We start from the raw sequence: 14,309 nt of genomic DNA, 5'->3' as shown, positions 1-14,309 counted from the left end.
TTCAGAAACACGTCTCAATAAGATCCTGAACTTCACATCCCATCCATTATTTTCTTCTGATGTGTTTATATAGCAAACACATTTTCCTCAATACTGTAGGTAAAAGGAACGTGTGGTGATCACATCTTCAACACTTCAGGATGTGATAAGTGCTATAATTTAAAGCCTACGTTTAAACATTCTGCTCAATATGTATCATGAAGAAACCTCGTGAAACGCTGAGCCCTCAAACCAAAGATGGTGGATTATATGTTATGGCTGTGCTTCACCAACCGTGGATTATCGAGGCTGATGGGCGTGACAGAGAAATCACTGAGACGTAGCTGAAGTGGTTCAATAGAGTTTTAGAAGCACTGAGATCCACATCCATCCTGGGTCCAAGGCTCAGAGTGAATGTGTTTGATGGAGAGGAAACGCAATGTTGAAAACATCATTGACAAATGAATTCAGTCAGTGTTTCCTAATTGTAGACACTTTGTTTAGTTAGTTTCCAGCTCCAAAACTGGCTGACAGGTTGCTGGTGAAGGAAGACAGGCCAGATGTCGCCCAGTACCACCAGTAGCACACTCCTGCTCGGGGTCCTGGTACAGATCCAGTTCAGGGAATGAGGCAGGAAACAAAGGCTTGTGGGAAGGAAGTCATAACGTGGCAGAGTGAACGACCGCAGAGCTACTAATAAAGCACGGAACACAGATGAGGCTGATGTGGTTAATGAGCTGGGAGAAACCGAAGGCAGAGACACACAGATTAAAGGCACTCGGTCAAACATGGTCATAGAGGAGGCAGAACCTTCAGCACACAGACGGTCAGAGCTGAGGATCAGCTTCACAGCTCAACTGCTGTAACCAGTACCTACTGTGCTCTACTGGTTTCTACTGGTTTCTACTGGTTTATCCGGGCCGTGAGCCGAGCACCAGCATCAGGTGGTTTCAGACCAGAGACCTTCCCGTCACGTAGCTTGCGTTGTGGGTAGAAGCCTGTCTACAGTCACCAAATGTCTCCGCTCCAGCCTTTGAAGGCTCCATTAACATGGCCGTCGTGTTAATCCTCCTGAGCCGAGCGACACTGCTCTGCATATCCACATGACATAGACAAAGAGGTGTGGTGAACCCCCCTTCTTTTGTATCATGAGCCCGTTCCACAGTATAATTGCTGCAGCCGTGGGAGCGATCGCCAGCTGCTGTCACTAAGCGTTCATCCTCTCATATGAAATGTAAAGGCTCCGTGGTACCTGCTGCCATCCTTTCATTTCTAATTCATGGTATTAATATTGCTCCGGGGCAACTCTGGGGATCTTCATGACAAAGAGTATAATGGACTTCTCTCTCAAACAAAAGTGTGGCTGTGGAATATTGATCAGGATTGTAGAATCCCATCACGCGCAGAATAACAATCAAACATTTGATTCCTTCCTTCCCTTCTGATTCCTTCCTTCCCACTTGATTGATTGTGCGTTTCCCCCAGAATTCCACTTAATAACTTGACTCGACGCCTTTTGATCCAGCCGTTTGAAAAGGAGAAGCCGAAGCCACAATTAGCCCAACGAAACAATGACACTCGCTTTGAAGTCTGTCTCCTCAAAATACTGGGGAGTCTCCAAATAAGACAAAAGCTGCTTGTTCCCGTGACACCGTGAAAACGCAACAGTTACTGCAGCAGCAGGAAAAAGCCAAGCATGCGCTGAGCGTGTGTGCCCAAAGCCTTCAGCTGCTATAAATATGCACATTCCTAAAGACATAGTGCACTGAGGAATCAATAGTACACGCTCCATTAGCCCAGGTAACTAACCTTCAGGTTACTGTAATGGCCATGTCATTGAAAACCAATGCTATAATATCTGCTTCTTCACTCTGCACACAAGGCTCCGTGGACTAAAGCCACAGTCGTGCTACTAATATTTAAATGTGTGTGTACAACTTGCACATACGATAAGATGCAAACGCATTGAGTCCCACTGTCACTATCGAAGCATCCTCCTTTCTTTGGGATAAAGGCTGTTGTCTTTGGCCAAGATGCAGTTCTTACAGTATAAATGTTCAGTTTAAATTCCAAATGTGATAAGATTCTTTGCAGGCACCTTTGGGACAATGTCCTGGAAGTTTGGACTTTGACCACCGGAACCCATCAGATCCAGTTCACCCTTGAATCTTAGGGGAGACCTGTGCCCAGATGGAGTTCTACACAGAGACAGGAGGAAATCTACCAGCACTAATTAATATAAAATCTGCTTTATCATGAAGCCATGTTATTCGAGAAAAGCGAATCACACATTTGGGCCAATAAACCAACAGAGCTGAGTAAAAGTCGCCCAAGCAAATTCTGATCAGAGCCTGTTGGCACCAACAGCCTCACACACCTACAAACACCGGCATCACCGGCAGAGAACTGCAGCGTATGCGCTTCGTGACCTACTTTAGTCTGAGCGTGTCGCGTTGTCGCCTTCGCCGTGCAAACGCTGCTGTATCGTATTTAGTGCCGCGTGTCGTTGGGGGAGAGGAATTAGGCAGCGTGGGATTGATGGATCACATTAGCGGCTGCACCAAACAATCCCATTGTTTCTGTTGTCACCGTACTCATCAACGCTCACATGACGCCTTCCCATCATGCCTCTCTGCTACATCAAGCGTCTTTCCATTCGTGGATCACTGTTGTCATGCTTGGCGGTGACTCAGAGCGAGCGAGTGGGAGTGTGTTTAAACCACTACAGGCCCGGATTTAGACGCCACTTTTCCCAGTTATGAAGTCGAAATTCCTTCAGTTCCAACCTGTGCTTTGTGTTTGATTGCGCTCTTCCTGTCTCTGTTCAAAAGCCAAGTTGTGCGTTTGATCTCTCCTTTTGTCTCAGTCCCGAGGTTGTGGGTTCTGTCACGCAACGCGCTGACAAATCACATCAAAGCAATCTGATCATGTGGATTAAAACAAACCCAACACGCTGCGCTTTCACCGCTGTGTTCAACAGGAGCCGGCAGCCGAGCAGCACCAAGGGCACTAGACGGCATCAATCGTCCCGAGCATTTGAATTGTTTCGAATTCTGCCCCTCGTCCCCCAGAGAGACGAGAGCGGCTGCGTGGAGCAGGTTACACTCTGGGAATCTGCCTGCGTTTCCCTGGGAGTGAATAACCACAGCATTAGTGTTTTAGGCTGCAGCCACACGGATGGAGGTGAGTCATAAATGATGTGGTGCAGACTCGGGCAGGAAGGAAAATGAATGGAGGGGCACATTACTGGCAACAGCTGTGAGGGAAGCAGGCTTTACACATCGCATCGCATCGCTGCTGACAGACAGCTTCACATTTAAACCTCCTTAAATGGGGTCCAGCTCTGATTGATGCCGCTTTTAAATCTCAATTCAAACAATTCGCAGTTAACTGAATGTTAGTGAAACTATTTCTGATTTCTAGAATTTATAGAGACGAAGTCTGAAATTTAAGACGTTGCTCCCTTTGGACCCCAGAGCCTTTTTCCCCCCACGCGTTATAGCTCCACGGGGGGTCCGTATTAAATTCTGACCTTAAAGGAAACCGACTGAGATGTTAATGACCAGCGTGACTCCAGAGCCAGTCGATCAGTGTGACTAGAACTTCCTGTAGGTTCTAGCGGGCGACTCAGTCGCCGTCGGACTGCCGCTGCTAATTCCTCACAGCTTAGACTCTTGCTGTTCACATTATCTTGCCATTAGAGGACTCTGCCCCCTCCGTCTCTGCATCAACGCCACCAGGAGGTCGCACTTCAAGGCTCCGTTAAAAGCTTCTGTCTGGTCTTTACCTAAAAGTCAAAAGTTATTGGTTTATTCCAGGAACAATGAGAAACCGGTTCAACCATAGAACCAAAGAACTCGCGGATGGGTTCTTTCCATTTCCTATATTCACAAATACTCACTCTAAACCACTTACATGCAGCTTGTGTGTATTTACATTATTTTTTGTCATTACTGTTAAAAACCAAGCTTTTCTTCCACTGAGCCCTTTAAACTCTTACTGTTGCCCGGATCCAGCTGCTGCTGGAGGAGTTTAGTCGCTCTGTAGTTCAAACCGTAATGAATACTCAGAGGAGTAAGTAGCAACGCAAATGAGACACCTCGTGGAGACGTTCCCAGTGAGACGCACCTTTATGTGTTAGTTCAATAGGAGAAATGCTGGTTCGTCCATTGACAGCAGAGGAGGGCACAGTAACTAAGCAACAACTTCACCGGAGAATCGGATGAAGAGATCAAACCGTGCAATTTGTTTGCACAACAACTTGCAGTGATGAGCTGGAAAAGTGAAGTTATTACAACAGGCTGAAGCTGAAGCCGCCCATGACAGGACACGGATGCCAACGCCTGCCACAGATTTGATTTTAGAGGAACCAGAGGAACCCTGGTTCATTTTATGACTATTAATGTCCAGACGGCCTGGACAAAGTCACTTGGAGCAGTTGTTTACGTGCACGTATATAAATGATGTGCCATATGAATATAATTAATTATTATTTCATTTCCTTATAGCTGACATTTTGTATTCTGGTTAAAATGCTAATGCAGTTCCACCAACCAAGGACATGGTCTCTGATTCTGAGCTGCTTTCTGCTGCTTTGAATTAAAAAAAAAGAAGAAACACACATTAAAATGCCGGCAGACATGTTTTTATGCACTTCCCTGACTCCATTGTTCAGTAATAAAGGATGAGGAAGTGGCTCTTGATCCCCAGTGCCAGAAACAACAGTCAGGAAGTGGACTCTGAAGGAGGGTGCGCCGTGCGCTCGCCCTTTAACAGTCCGCTGCCTCCGTGAATAGAGATGCTGCACCTCAACATGCTAGCGTCTCGCTGACATCAAAGACCGGCAGCATCACACACTTTTCCCTGTGCTCACGTAGTTGTGAAACACCTCAGCGAGGCAAAGAGGAGGAGGAGGAGGCAGCAGTGATGTGTGGTAGTTACTGTATGCAAGCATTTACTGGAGCGTCATGTTGCCCCACAAGATGGAGACTGAAAAATATTAAATAAATAAAAAATAATATTAAATATGAAGTGCAACTGAAAGTATATATATACATACATACACATACACATATACATTTAGCCACGGCCATCACACCCATAGCCCAGGACCATTTACAGATGTTGAGCCCTTCTTGCCCTCAATTAACCAAACTGAATAATTTAAATTATGCAAAATTCTGCGAGACTTGATTTGCTTGGGAGAATAATAAGCAGAATATAATTAAGATTTGGTTCTTCTGCAGATCTCATTTAGTCACATCTATGAATCTATTTTAAAATGCTGCTTGTACAGCAGCTGTGTTTCCCCTCAGGAACATTTTGACAGGAACATTCTAGCTTCTACTGGAATGAGAAAAATGATACTGTTCCCCAATATCATATCTGAGATATGGAGACTAATATTACTCCTTTGTATGGTTTTAGTCATTCACTTTGTTCTTCTTTTGCTTCTACTGCAACCCGTCTTTGTGTATGAAGACAAATGTACAGTGTACTTTATTGACAGTACCACTACTACTGTACCACCACTACTACTGTACTACCACTAATCAGTCATACCATTAACACCATCTGGTGGTGGACAGGGATCAGGATGGAAGAGACTGAATGCTGCCATGACAACGGGACAACATCCTGGCTGTGCAGACAAACAGTACGTTTTCATTTCAGACGTTTTAGAACAATGTAAATACGGATAATAAATATGATATAAACAATATTGTGATGACTTAAGACTCAACTGTTTTAATGTGAGTCTTAATTTCAAGGTTACAAAAACAAGGAAAAACATTTAGAAAAAAAACAACATAGTTTCATTAACTGTATTATTATCAATCCTTTGTAATAAACAGAAAGTTTGCGACTCGTCATCATCAGACGCGCGTTGAACATTTCAGGGATTTATTTTTGTCCGTTTTCACGTTGGCTGCAGATTCTGTGTCTCGCTTTGCCACTGTCCATGTTCCTTCTCTCTCATCCTTCACTCTGACTGTGCCTTAAGTAAAGAATCCGTCTGATGCCAAAGAAAACGGAACGCTGCTCTGTCTGAGGAGACAGCAGCGGGAACATGTCCAGCCAAAACGGCTGCAATTAGTGTGTCAGAGACAGCGCGGAGCTGCAGGAGAGCAGCGTTTTTCAGAGCTGTCCCTCAAAGCTCCAACGCTACACATCCAAAACATTTGTAGTAAGTTGTAGTGAACCAAGGGAATTACAGCAGGACTATGTCCATGTGCATCTGCACTCATAAAGAACCCACTCTCTTCTAACTGGAGCTCCATCGACTCTGTGGGAAAGTCCATCCTGTGATGTTTTCAAAGATGAGTCCTTAACGTACAATGTAGAAAATACTGTACAGTAAATACATAATAGAGTTCACTTAAACAACACTAGAAGACAGTTTAGGAAACAAACTGAAAGTAAATATTCCACTACGGCCTCTGCTCGTACTGTCTGTGGTCCTAACGCCTTAGGAATCAATCTAATCTCTGGATCCCAAACGAGACAACAACGTCCGTGAGGAGCAAAAGGAGAGAGTATGTGTGGTATCTGCAGAAAACAGGAATGCCCGTCTGTAGATGCGTCATTCAGTCACAGCTTCAGATGTAGTAAGTCATGAGATAGTAAATCAACACAGCAGAAAAGAATGGGGCTACTTGCATTATTGTGAGTCTTGGAGAATGAGCCCAGCTCACAGGAGTGTGTTCATCTGTGAATGAGAACACACACTGGGCACACGGTGGAGACAAGCCTCAGCGCGAGCGGGCGTCTTTTTGAGCTTTGAATTATGGAAGTGAGGAGCTGCCTTTTCCTCCTCGTCCTCTGTGTACAGGCATCAGACGTTGGAACACAAGAGACCCTGATTTGAAAGCGTCTACAAATGCTCTTAAATATTGTATCCTACATGCAGTTATTTATTTACTGCTCCTGGAACTTTTCTCATTACCTTTCAGTAAAGCACAGATCCGACTCAGGCCGGGAACTTTCTTAACTCATTTATGAACCGACAGCTAATTATCCCATTATCTTTTCAATTAGGTAGGTTGATATACTGCATCCCTGAGGATTGGTTTCTATTACCAACATACACTTAATTGTACATGCACATTTTTATATATAGAATAAGTATTTGAATCTAATGGAATTTGATTAAACTGTTCATCAAAAGTTTCAGAGATGTAAATGTGGGCAGTGATAATAGGAGAAAACATCTACTATAATGAAAATATTGCTAAGAATCTGTCATCCAAAAAATGCTGTACTTCTACAATATGTAGAGACTGGTCTAAGTTTGAAAAAAGCATAAAGGCAACAGAGGAATTTACAAAAGGCTAAACTTACTGTAGACATCATCTAAACCCTGAGATTTGTACCGACTTGAAATAGAACTTCGATTTTTAATAGGTAGCTGGTAAAAAAAATCTGTGATTTTGCTTTGACACTGATGGAGATTTAGAGACTTATTTGACCTTTCAGCAGATGTGTGGTTGAGGATAAACAAAGAACCTTGAGGAGGCGACGTTGCAGGAAAGAAAGTCCCCCCTCGCTGCCTAATCAAGTCTGCAGCTGCTCCGTTTCCACAAAGCTTTAATTACCCTCAGTTGTGAGGTCATAGTTAGACGTGTTGGAGCACAGGCATGGACGGAGCTCCGTGATGCTGAACAGACGCAAAATCCGTCAAACGCTCTCAGATTACTTAAAAACCTTAACTATCGATAGAATAAATATCAGTGATTAATATTGTAATCGCTGGATGTGGAAACTGGCCAAAAACACGAGCACGTTAGGATAAAATGATTTGTGCAACAACTGGGTCAATTTGTTTTCTGCTGGCAACAAATATACTCGACACTCTGGTGCACGTCATTAGAGCCAAAAAAGCACTAGAAGGAATCTTGGCACAATGTTTGGCTAATTATTGTTTTTTGTTGTTTTTGTTTTCACCTAAGATAAATGATTTTCCTCTTTGCGACGTGGGAAACATGTTGCACTTTCATTTTTGCAGAGTATCGGACTGCTGGACTCACTGCAATCCAGGAAATCCTACAGAAAACTGAAAAATGAAGCTGCAAAAATTACTCATGATCTCAAAGCTACTGCATTAAAGAAAAAACATGTTAAGGCCCCAGAACCAGAGGAAGGTTAATGTTTAGAGGCGAAGAGCATCTCTAATCATGAAATACAAAAACAACCTCCAAACTAAACTTCATATTTATACAAGCTGTTTACACAAGTAGTAAACCAAGAAAAAGTGGGAAAGTGTCTGTGACTGAGGAGGAGAGGGAGGGGGCGTGGCCAGAGAGACAACTGGGGGGCGTGGTCCCCCCCCCCCCCGCACACACACACACGCACACACACGTCTGGGCAGCAATTACGGCAAATCAAGCTTTACAGGAATGAGAAACATCAGCTTCTCCAGGAAGCAGTCGCTGCTGCCACGCTCCTGAGTGCGCTGTGCACACACGTCCTCGCTGCACGTCCAGATTGCTCATCTCTGCAGCTCCCAGGCTGCCCGGCGTTGGCAGGGCCCTGCTGTCTGGCTCTTTGTGTTCCCCGCGGCGCGGTCGTCTCGTCCAGGGCTCCCGCGGCTCTTTGTCTCTCAGGTGTCCTTCTTATTTCCCTCAGACTCTGTCACGGCTGCTCCTTATTGTTGCTACAGCAACACAAAGTTGTCCCTTCACAAATATGTGAAATACAATGCGACCCATTGTTTTCCACCTCCTGTGGTTTCAGTAGCAAGTGCTCCCACTACATTACTGTAATTGTATGAAGACAAGATCAAACAGCTTTACTGTATACTGTGTGGCCACCTCATATTCGGCTCATACCTCCCTATGAACATGCTGTTTGACTCAGTGGTCCCAGACACTCCACCTACTGCCGCTTCCTGTCAGCTCCTCCATCCCAACCATGTAAACGCTGCTTGGTTCATGTGTCGCACACGTGAAACAAGATGCTTGATCAGAATAATGTCTGAATCTAATTTTCTGATTTTCTGCCATCTTCCTTCTCCAGCCAGAGCTGCTACTCTCCTCTTATTCTGACAACCCAATTTATCAGGCTGAGAGGAAGAAGAGGAAAGTGATTACATCACAGGCCATTGAAGATAACGTTGATGGGTCTGATATTGGGACGAGAACTGATTAGTGCCACAGTTACTTTCCTCAGTCAGACTTTGCCGTTTTTTCCTCCTCTTCATCATCTCAATCAACTTGTGTCCCCTGGAGGTCAACATAATGAATAATTAATCAGACATAGTATTTTTCTTCACATGAGCACAGAGATTGGATTGCGCTTTGACGCTGAGGCACATGTGAGAGTCATTACAACGAGGTCATTTTAATCACCTCTTTACATAAATCTGAGAAAATATATCAAATGCACCCAATTAAAACTATTCCTGCTGGGTTTTCCCTTTAATTTTTAGGCCACTGTCAAATATAGATTCTGTTTTACTTGACAAATTATCAGCTCTGACACCAGAAGAAAATAGTTTTCTTTTCTTGAGGAGAATATCTACTTTGTTTATGTTCCTACGTGTGGGTCATGAGCTTTTTAAGTGTTTAAAAGTCTGGGCTTTCATCACTCCAGACACCAAAGACCAGAATCTAAACTACAGGTTTAACTTTGGCTTTGATATCTGTGTTGCATTGTGTTCTTGGAAATGAAAACCTCCATCTGGGGTGAAGGTGTAAGTCTTTTTGAATAATAACGTTTGCAGGTCTAATCTATGACGCCCGAGCACAAAAGCAAGGGGAACAGCTGTGCCTGTTACTCTATTAATTCCAAAGATTGCTTGTGCAAACAGTGTGAAGAAATATGTTGAAAAGGCTATTACAGCAGTGTTTTCCAAACTTATCAAAATGACAGGAAATGATTGAATATTAGCTCGTTCAACTGAGTCTCTTTGTTCAGCCGTGTGCACTGGTGTACAGCTTTGTCTGACTTATTAGCTTTTTAATGCTGTGCATAAATCCATTCAGAGACTGTGGGTGTGAGCGATACAAGCCCTCACCTCTTGGAGCCACATGGTCTGAGGTGATGGAGCATGAAAGAGCAAAGGTTAAAGGAACGGAAGGTGTTTAATGACGCCTGAGTGGGCGGTGGGAGGCGCAGCGGTGGGTCTGTGGACTCCTGACAACACATTTTATTACTGTATGTGCGTGTGTGTTCACGTACAACACAGAACACGTTCATATGACGGATCCATGTGACAAAATGCTGCTACAGATTGACTCTCACTCACTGTGCTGTGTTGTTAGGAGAGAGGTGCAGTACGGTAGAGTCAGGTCCCAGCACTGCTCAACAGCTATAATATTTAATATTTATCATTTTTTGGTGGCCTGTGCAGGTTGTATGATGCTTCTCACCCAGAAATCTGTTTGTGAGTATTGGACTTTGCTAATTGGCTGCAAAACTGTAATTTATACATTAGAAAAACGTTTGAATGTGTTACTGTGCTACCGCATCAATGAATCAGTCAAATGCAAATAATGTCTTGATTTTGCTTCATGAGATAATTTGGAGGGCAATAGACTGAGTGATGATGTGTGTGTGTGTGTGTGTGTGTGTGTGTGTGTGTGTGTGTGTGTGTGTGTGTGTGTGTGTGTGTGTGTGTGTGTGTGTGTGTGTTGAAATTGGCCATTTTCATCATCAGAATAAATGGAATTATTTGTGAGAGCAACAGCTTCAGTAGGAATTTCACTTATTGACAATGTCTAGACAATCATTTTCCAGCTTACTGCTCCAACATTAATATCACGACGCTCTAAACGGAGGAACTAATCGGGGGAATTAATAAGATGTGATGTACAGAGCCGGGAACCAAACAATGTGTTCACCAGACCAACAACCCTGCGTCACAAGCCTCTGTCTGCTCTTATTCACCGTTCAACACATCAGCAGCAGTTGTGAGGCGTTTCCTGATTCTGACTCCGGCATGAAGCTGTAGACAGTACTGTGGTACCTGTCAGCTTGTAGACGCAGGATTTAGTTGAAGCTGTATCTGAATAGATGTTTATTTAACTGGTTAACTTATTAATTATATTGCAATAATTGACTGGTTTTATTCAGTGAATGAAGCGATGCTTTATAATGAGTTTGCTAATTAATGCGAGAATTAATTAGAATTCAAGGCAATAACAGAGATTCAGAATAAGTCACAGTTAGCAAATTACATGTAAACATACTGTATACATCATGTTTGATGCTCTAATAAACAAAGTGAAGATATTATCATGGTTGCAGAGTTAATCTAATAACTGGTTATCTGTAACAAACCACGTTTGAAGTCTCACCAGAAGCTCTTGGTTTACCAGTTGATCTACATTGTGACCCATAGTATGTGGGGCTCAGCCTCAGGGACACGGTGAGCAGCTCAGACGTACGACGAGTAAGACTGCTTCTTTGTGTTGAGAAGAGGATGAGTTGGTTCAGGTGCCATTTGGATTCATGCCTACGGAGGTATTTTAGGCACGTTCTATTGGGAAAACACCCCAGGGCAGAGCCAGAAGAAGCTGGAGAGATTACATATCCTCCCTGGCCTGGAAACTCCACAGGATTTCCCAGGAGGCGGTGAAGAGCAAAGCTGGGAAGGAGGATGGACATCCAGCCCGCTGCCATGGCGACGTGGACCACAACGTGCAGGACGAATGAAGTGATAGGTTTCAACTGGCACTTTTGTGCTGCAGTGATTTATATTATGTCTGGGGATGAAAAATAGAGATCTTCTATTTACTAGTAGTAAATGAAGTGTCTAACTGAATGCAGCCTCTGTTAGAGCAACAGCTTGTTCCTTTGATGCTGTCACACTGAATTTAAAATGATCACAGCTCCAACATGGGTCATGTCACAGTGTGACACACTTGATGAGGATCTTAATTATTAATGGGAAGCTCAAAATGCTAAACTCCTGTGAGCATCTGCTGCACAAAAGACCTTTGTTGACTCTAGAAAGAGGAAATGTTCTATTCAAGGCACAAAGGACTGAGCACTACCTGTAGAACACATCAACACATGAGCTTTGGGTGATTAGGTACATCATTCCTTTCATGTGATTACAATATTTAGCAGGATTAGCCATTTGCTGATCACGTTTTAGCATCTGTTTACCGGGATTAATTCTGCTCTGGAATGACACCTATTCATATCTATTCAAATCGAGAGACCGTGGACTCACTGTGAATCACTGGATTTCCACCTCGGCTGTCCAGATAATCATTTTAGAGAATCCCTCGCCGAAGCGCATCCCGGCGGGATTTGTCATCGCTCCCGCTGCCTCCCACTCGGATGCGAGGCAGGTACAGTATCTAGGCCATGACGCGGGGCCTGTGGGAGACGTGCATCCTTCCCTCGGCGCCTGAGCCATGTGTGGCAGCGTTTCACTGCTCTCCCGTGGGCTCTTCATGACTGGATGGATCGGTAGCAGGGAGGTCCAACAAGCATTATCACCTTTTCTCATCATGTCAGCTGGGATTCGAGTGGTGGCTCCTTGACTCCTGTGCATGAGAGCATCTTCACTGACACCGTTTCCCCTGTACATACAGTGCAGTATGTGTAGAAGTACACACAGGGTTAACTCACTGCAGCCATGTTCCTCTGAATCAAAGCCTTCGTCCTTGATCTCCTTTGATGTGTAGCTGGTTTCCGAGCTGTAGCCATTAAAACAGAAACAGCATTACGGCAACATTCTAAGTGATGTGAAAGGTGTTCTCATAGCAACGACTGCAGTCCCCTCGTCGATTAACAGCAGCGCTGACAGAACTCACCCTCAGCCACTATTCCCAAATATCAATCCAATTTCAACCTTTTTCATCTCTCCTTTTTGTTAATCACACTTCAAAATAGGGAATTCTTCGACCACAGCCGTTACTAATGTGCTGGTGCTGGTGCTGGTGTGACAGATGGTGGGTCCAGTAGGACTGTGAGGGATGCGACAGAGACTGGTTCACCTGCGCACCTGCAAATGTATCAACCAGGAGGTCCAACCACAGAGAGCAGAACCAGTGGGGAGTAATGCGGCTAAACGCCATGTGATTTATTATTTAATGGGCCGTGCCTCCTACTTCCCTGTCTGTCATTTTGTAGTGACAGGCTGATGATGTTGTACAGGGCAGTCTCAAGACCCACAAGAGTAAGCCTGCCAGACAAAGACCATCTGGCATCCCATCATTATTCAGAGCGAGCCCAGACCCTCAGGACAGATTCTGCCTGACATGTAAAACAAAGTGATGTGACAAAACATCCTTTTTTGTTTAAAAAAATTCTCATTGTGAATCGAACGCAGTGAAATCAAAAAACACGATCCAGAAAGACTGCTGCCTTTACTGGATCCATTATGTTTAGAATAGCCTGAGGGAAAGTTAAGAGAATACATTTGGCTTTTTTTGTTTTAATTTTGGGGGAAATAAAACATGATAAGAAGAGAGGGAGCAACACGTTGGCATCAAGATCAGTGAAGGTTCAGTGCGAGGGTGCATTGCTGAACACCGTACTGGTGATTTGCACATCTAAGCCCATATATACAGGGCTGAACACCACAGGGCACTGTTTCCAAGCCTCCATACTAAGACAATGTCAAGGCTCATGCACATATTACTGCAAAAAAAAAAAAAAAGGTTTGCCTGTGATTCAGACCTGTCATTGAAAATGCTCAGTGCATTAGAGAATGAAAACGCAGCAGAGGAGTAAAGGTGAAAGAGGAGTGAAGGTTGTAGAGATGTGAAGAAGAGCAGAGCGTACAGCCAGCGAGTGGGTGGAGGGGAGTGTCAAGAGTGATCTGTGATAGAAGGGTATCTTCCTGAGAGAAAGGGAAGGTTTACAAGGCAGGACTGCAACCAGATACGCTGTTTGGACTAAAGGCAGCGAGTGCGATGAAAAGACAGGAGGCAGAGCTGGAGACGCGGAGGCTGTCACTGGAAGTGATGAGGACGGACAGGATGAGACGTCGGCGTTGGAGGGACAGCGCGCCTACACAGTCTGAAGACGAGGAGAGAGGTGAGGCTCGGACGCCTGGGCCGCGATGCTCAGTTAGCGCTGCCAGAGACGAGAAGAGAGGCCGACGAGGAGCTTGATGACGAGGGAGGACAGAGAGGCAACGCCTGAAGGGAACAGGACATGAAATGCAAAAGTATGTTGAAGGAGACCCCCCACTGTGAGCGGATCAAACGCGGCGTCAAGCAACACAAAGGCCAAAACATCCGCTCTCCACTCGGAAGCATCAGTCGCCCAAATGTTCCGTTGGCGGCCGGAGCTGAACAGCGCGTCATGGCAACAACAACTCCGCTCAGTGTCACTGCAGTGAAAGGGAAGTTCCTGCAAACTGGGAGCTT

General features: G+C 44.6%; 1 protein-coding gene and 1 long non-coding RNA gene across 2 annotated transcripts in view; one reads left to right on the top strand and one right to left on the bottom strand.

Moving 5' to 3' along the window:
• Positions 1-4,414, top strand: part of stoml2 (stomatin (EPB72)-like 2) — a 288,761-nt gene extending 284,347 nt beyond the window's left edge. The window contains exon 11 of the mRNA XM_029168409.3: positions 4,405-4,414. The gene's annotated coding sequence lies outside the window, so the exon portion shown is untranslated. The remainder of the gene's footprint in view (positions 1-4,404) is intronic.
• Positions 4,415-11,044: 6,630 nt separating this feature from the next.
• Positions 11,045-12,635, bottom strand: LOC121202654 (uncharacterized). Its single transcript, XR_005898455.2, has 3 exons — positions 12,562-12,635; positions 12,158-12,476; positions 11,045-11,684 (listed from the first exon to the last, which is right to left on the bottom strand). It is a non-coding gene; the product is annotated as an uncharacterized LOC121202654 (long non-coding RNA).
• Positions 12,636-14,309: the final 1,674 nt, after the last annotated feature.

This window comes from Betta splendens, chromosome 12, assembly GCF_900634795.4.
Source record: "Betta splendens chromosome 12, fBetSpl5.4, whole genome shotgun sequence".
Lineage (NCBI taxonomy): Eukaryota > Metazoa > Chordata > Actinopteri > Anabantiformes > Osphronemidae > Betta > Betta splendens.
Note: the sequence above shows the minus strand (reverse complement) of the source record. Positions and strands in the feature narration are given on the sequence as shown.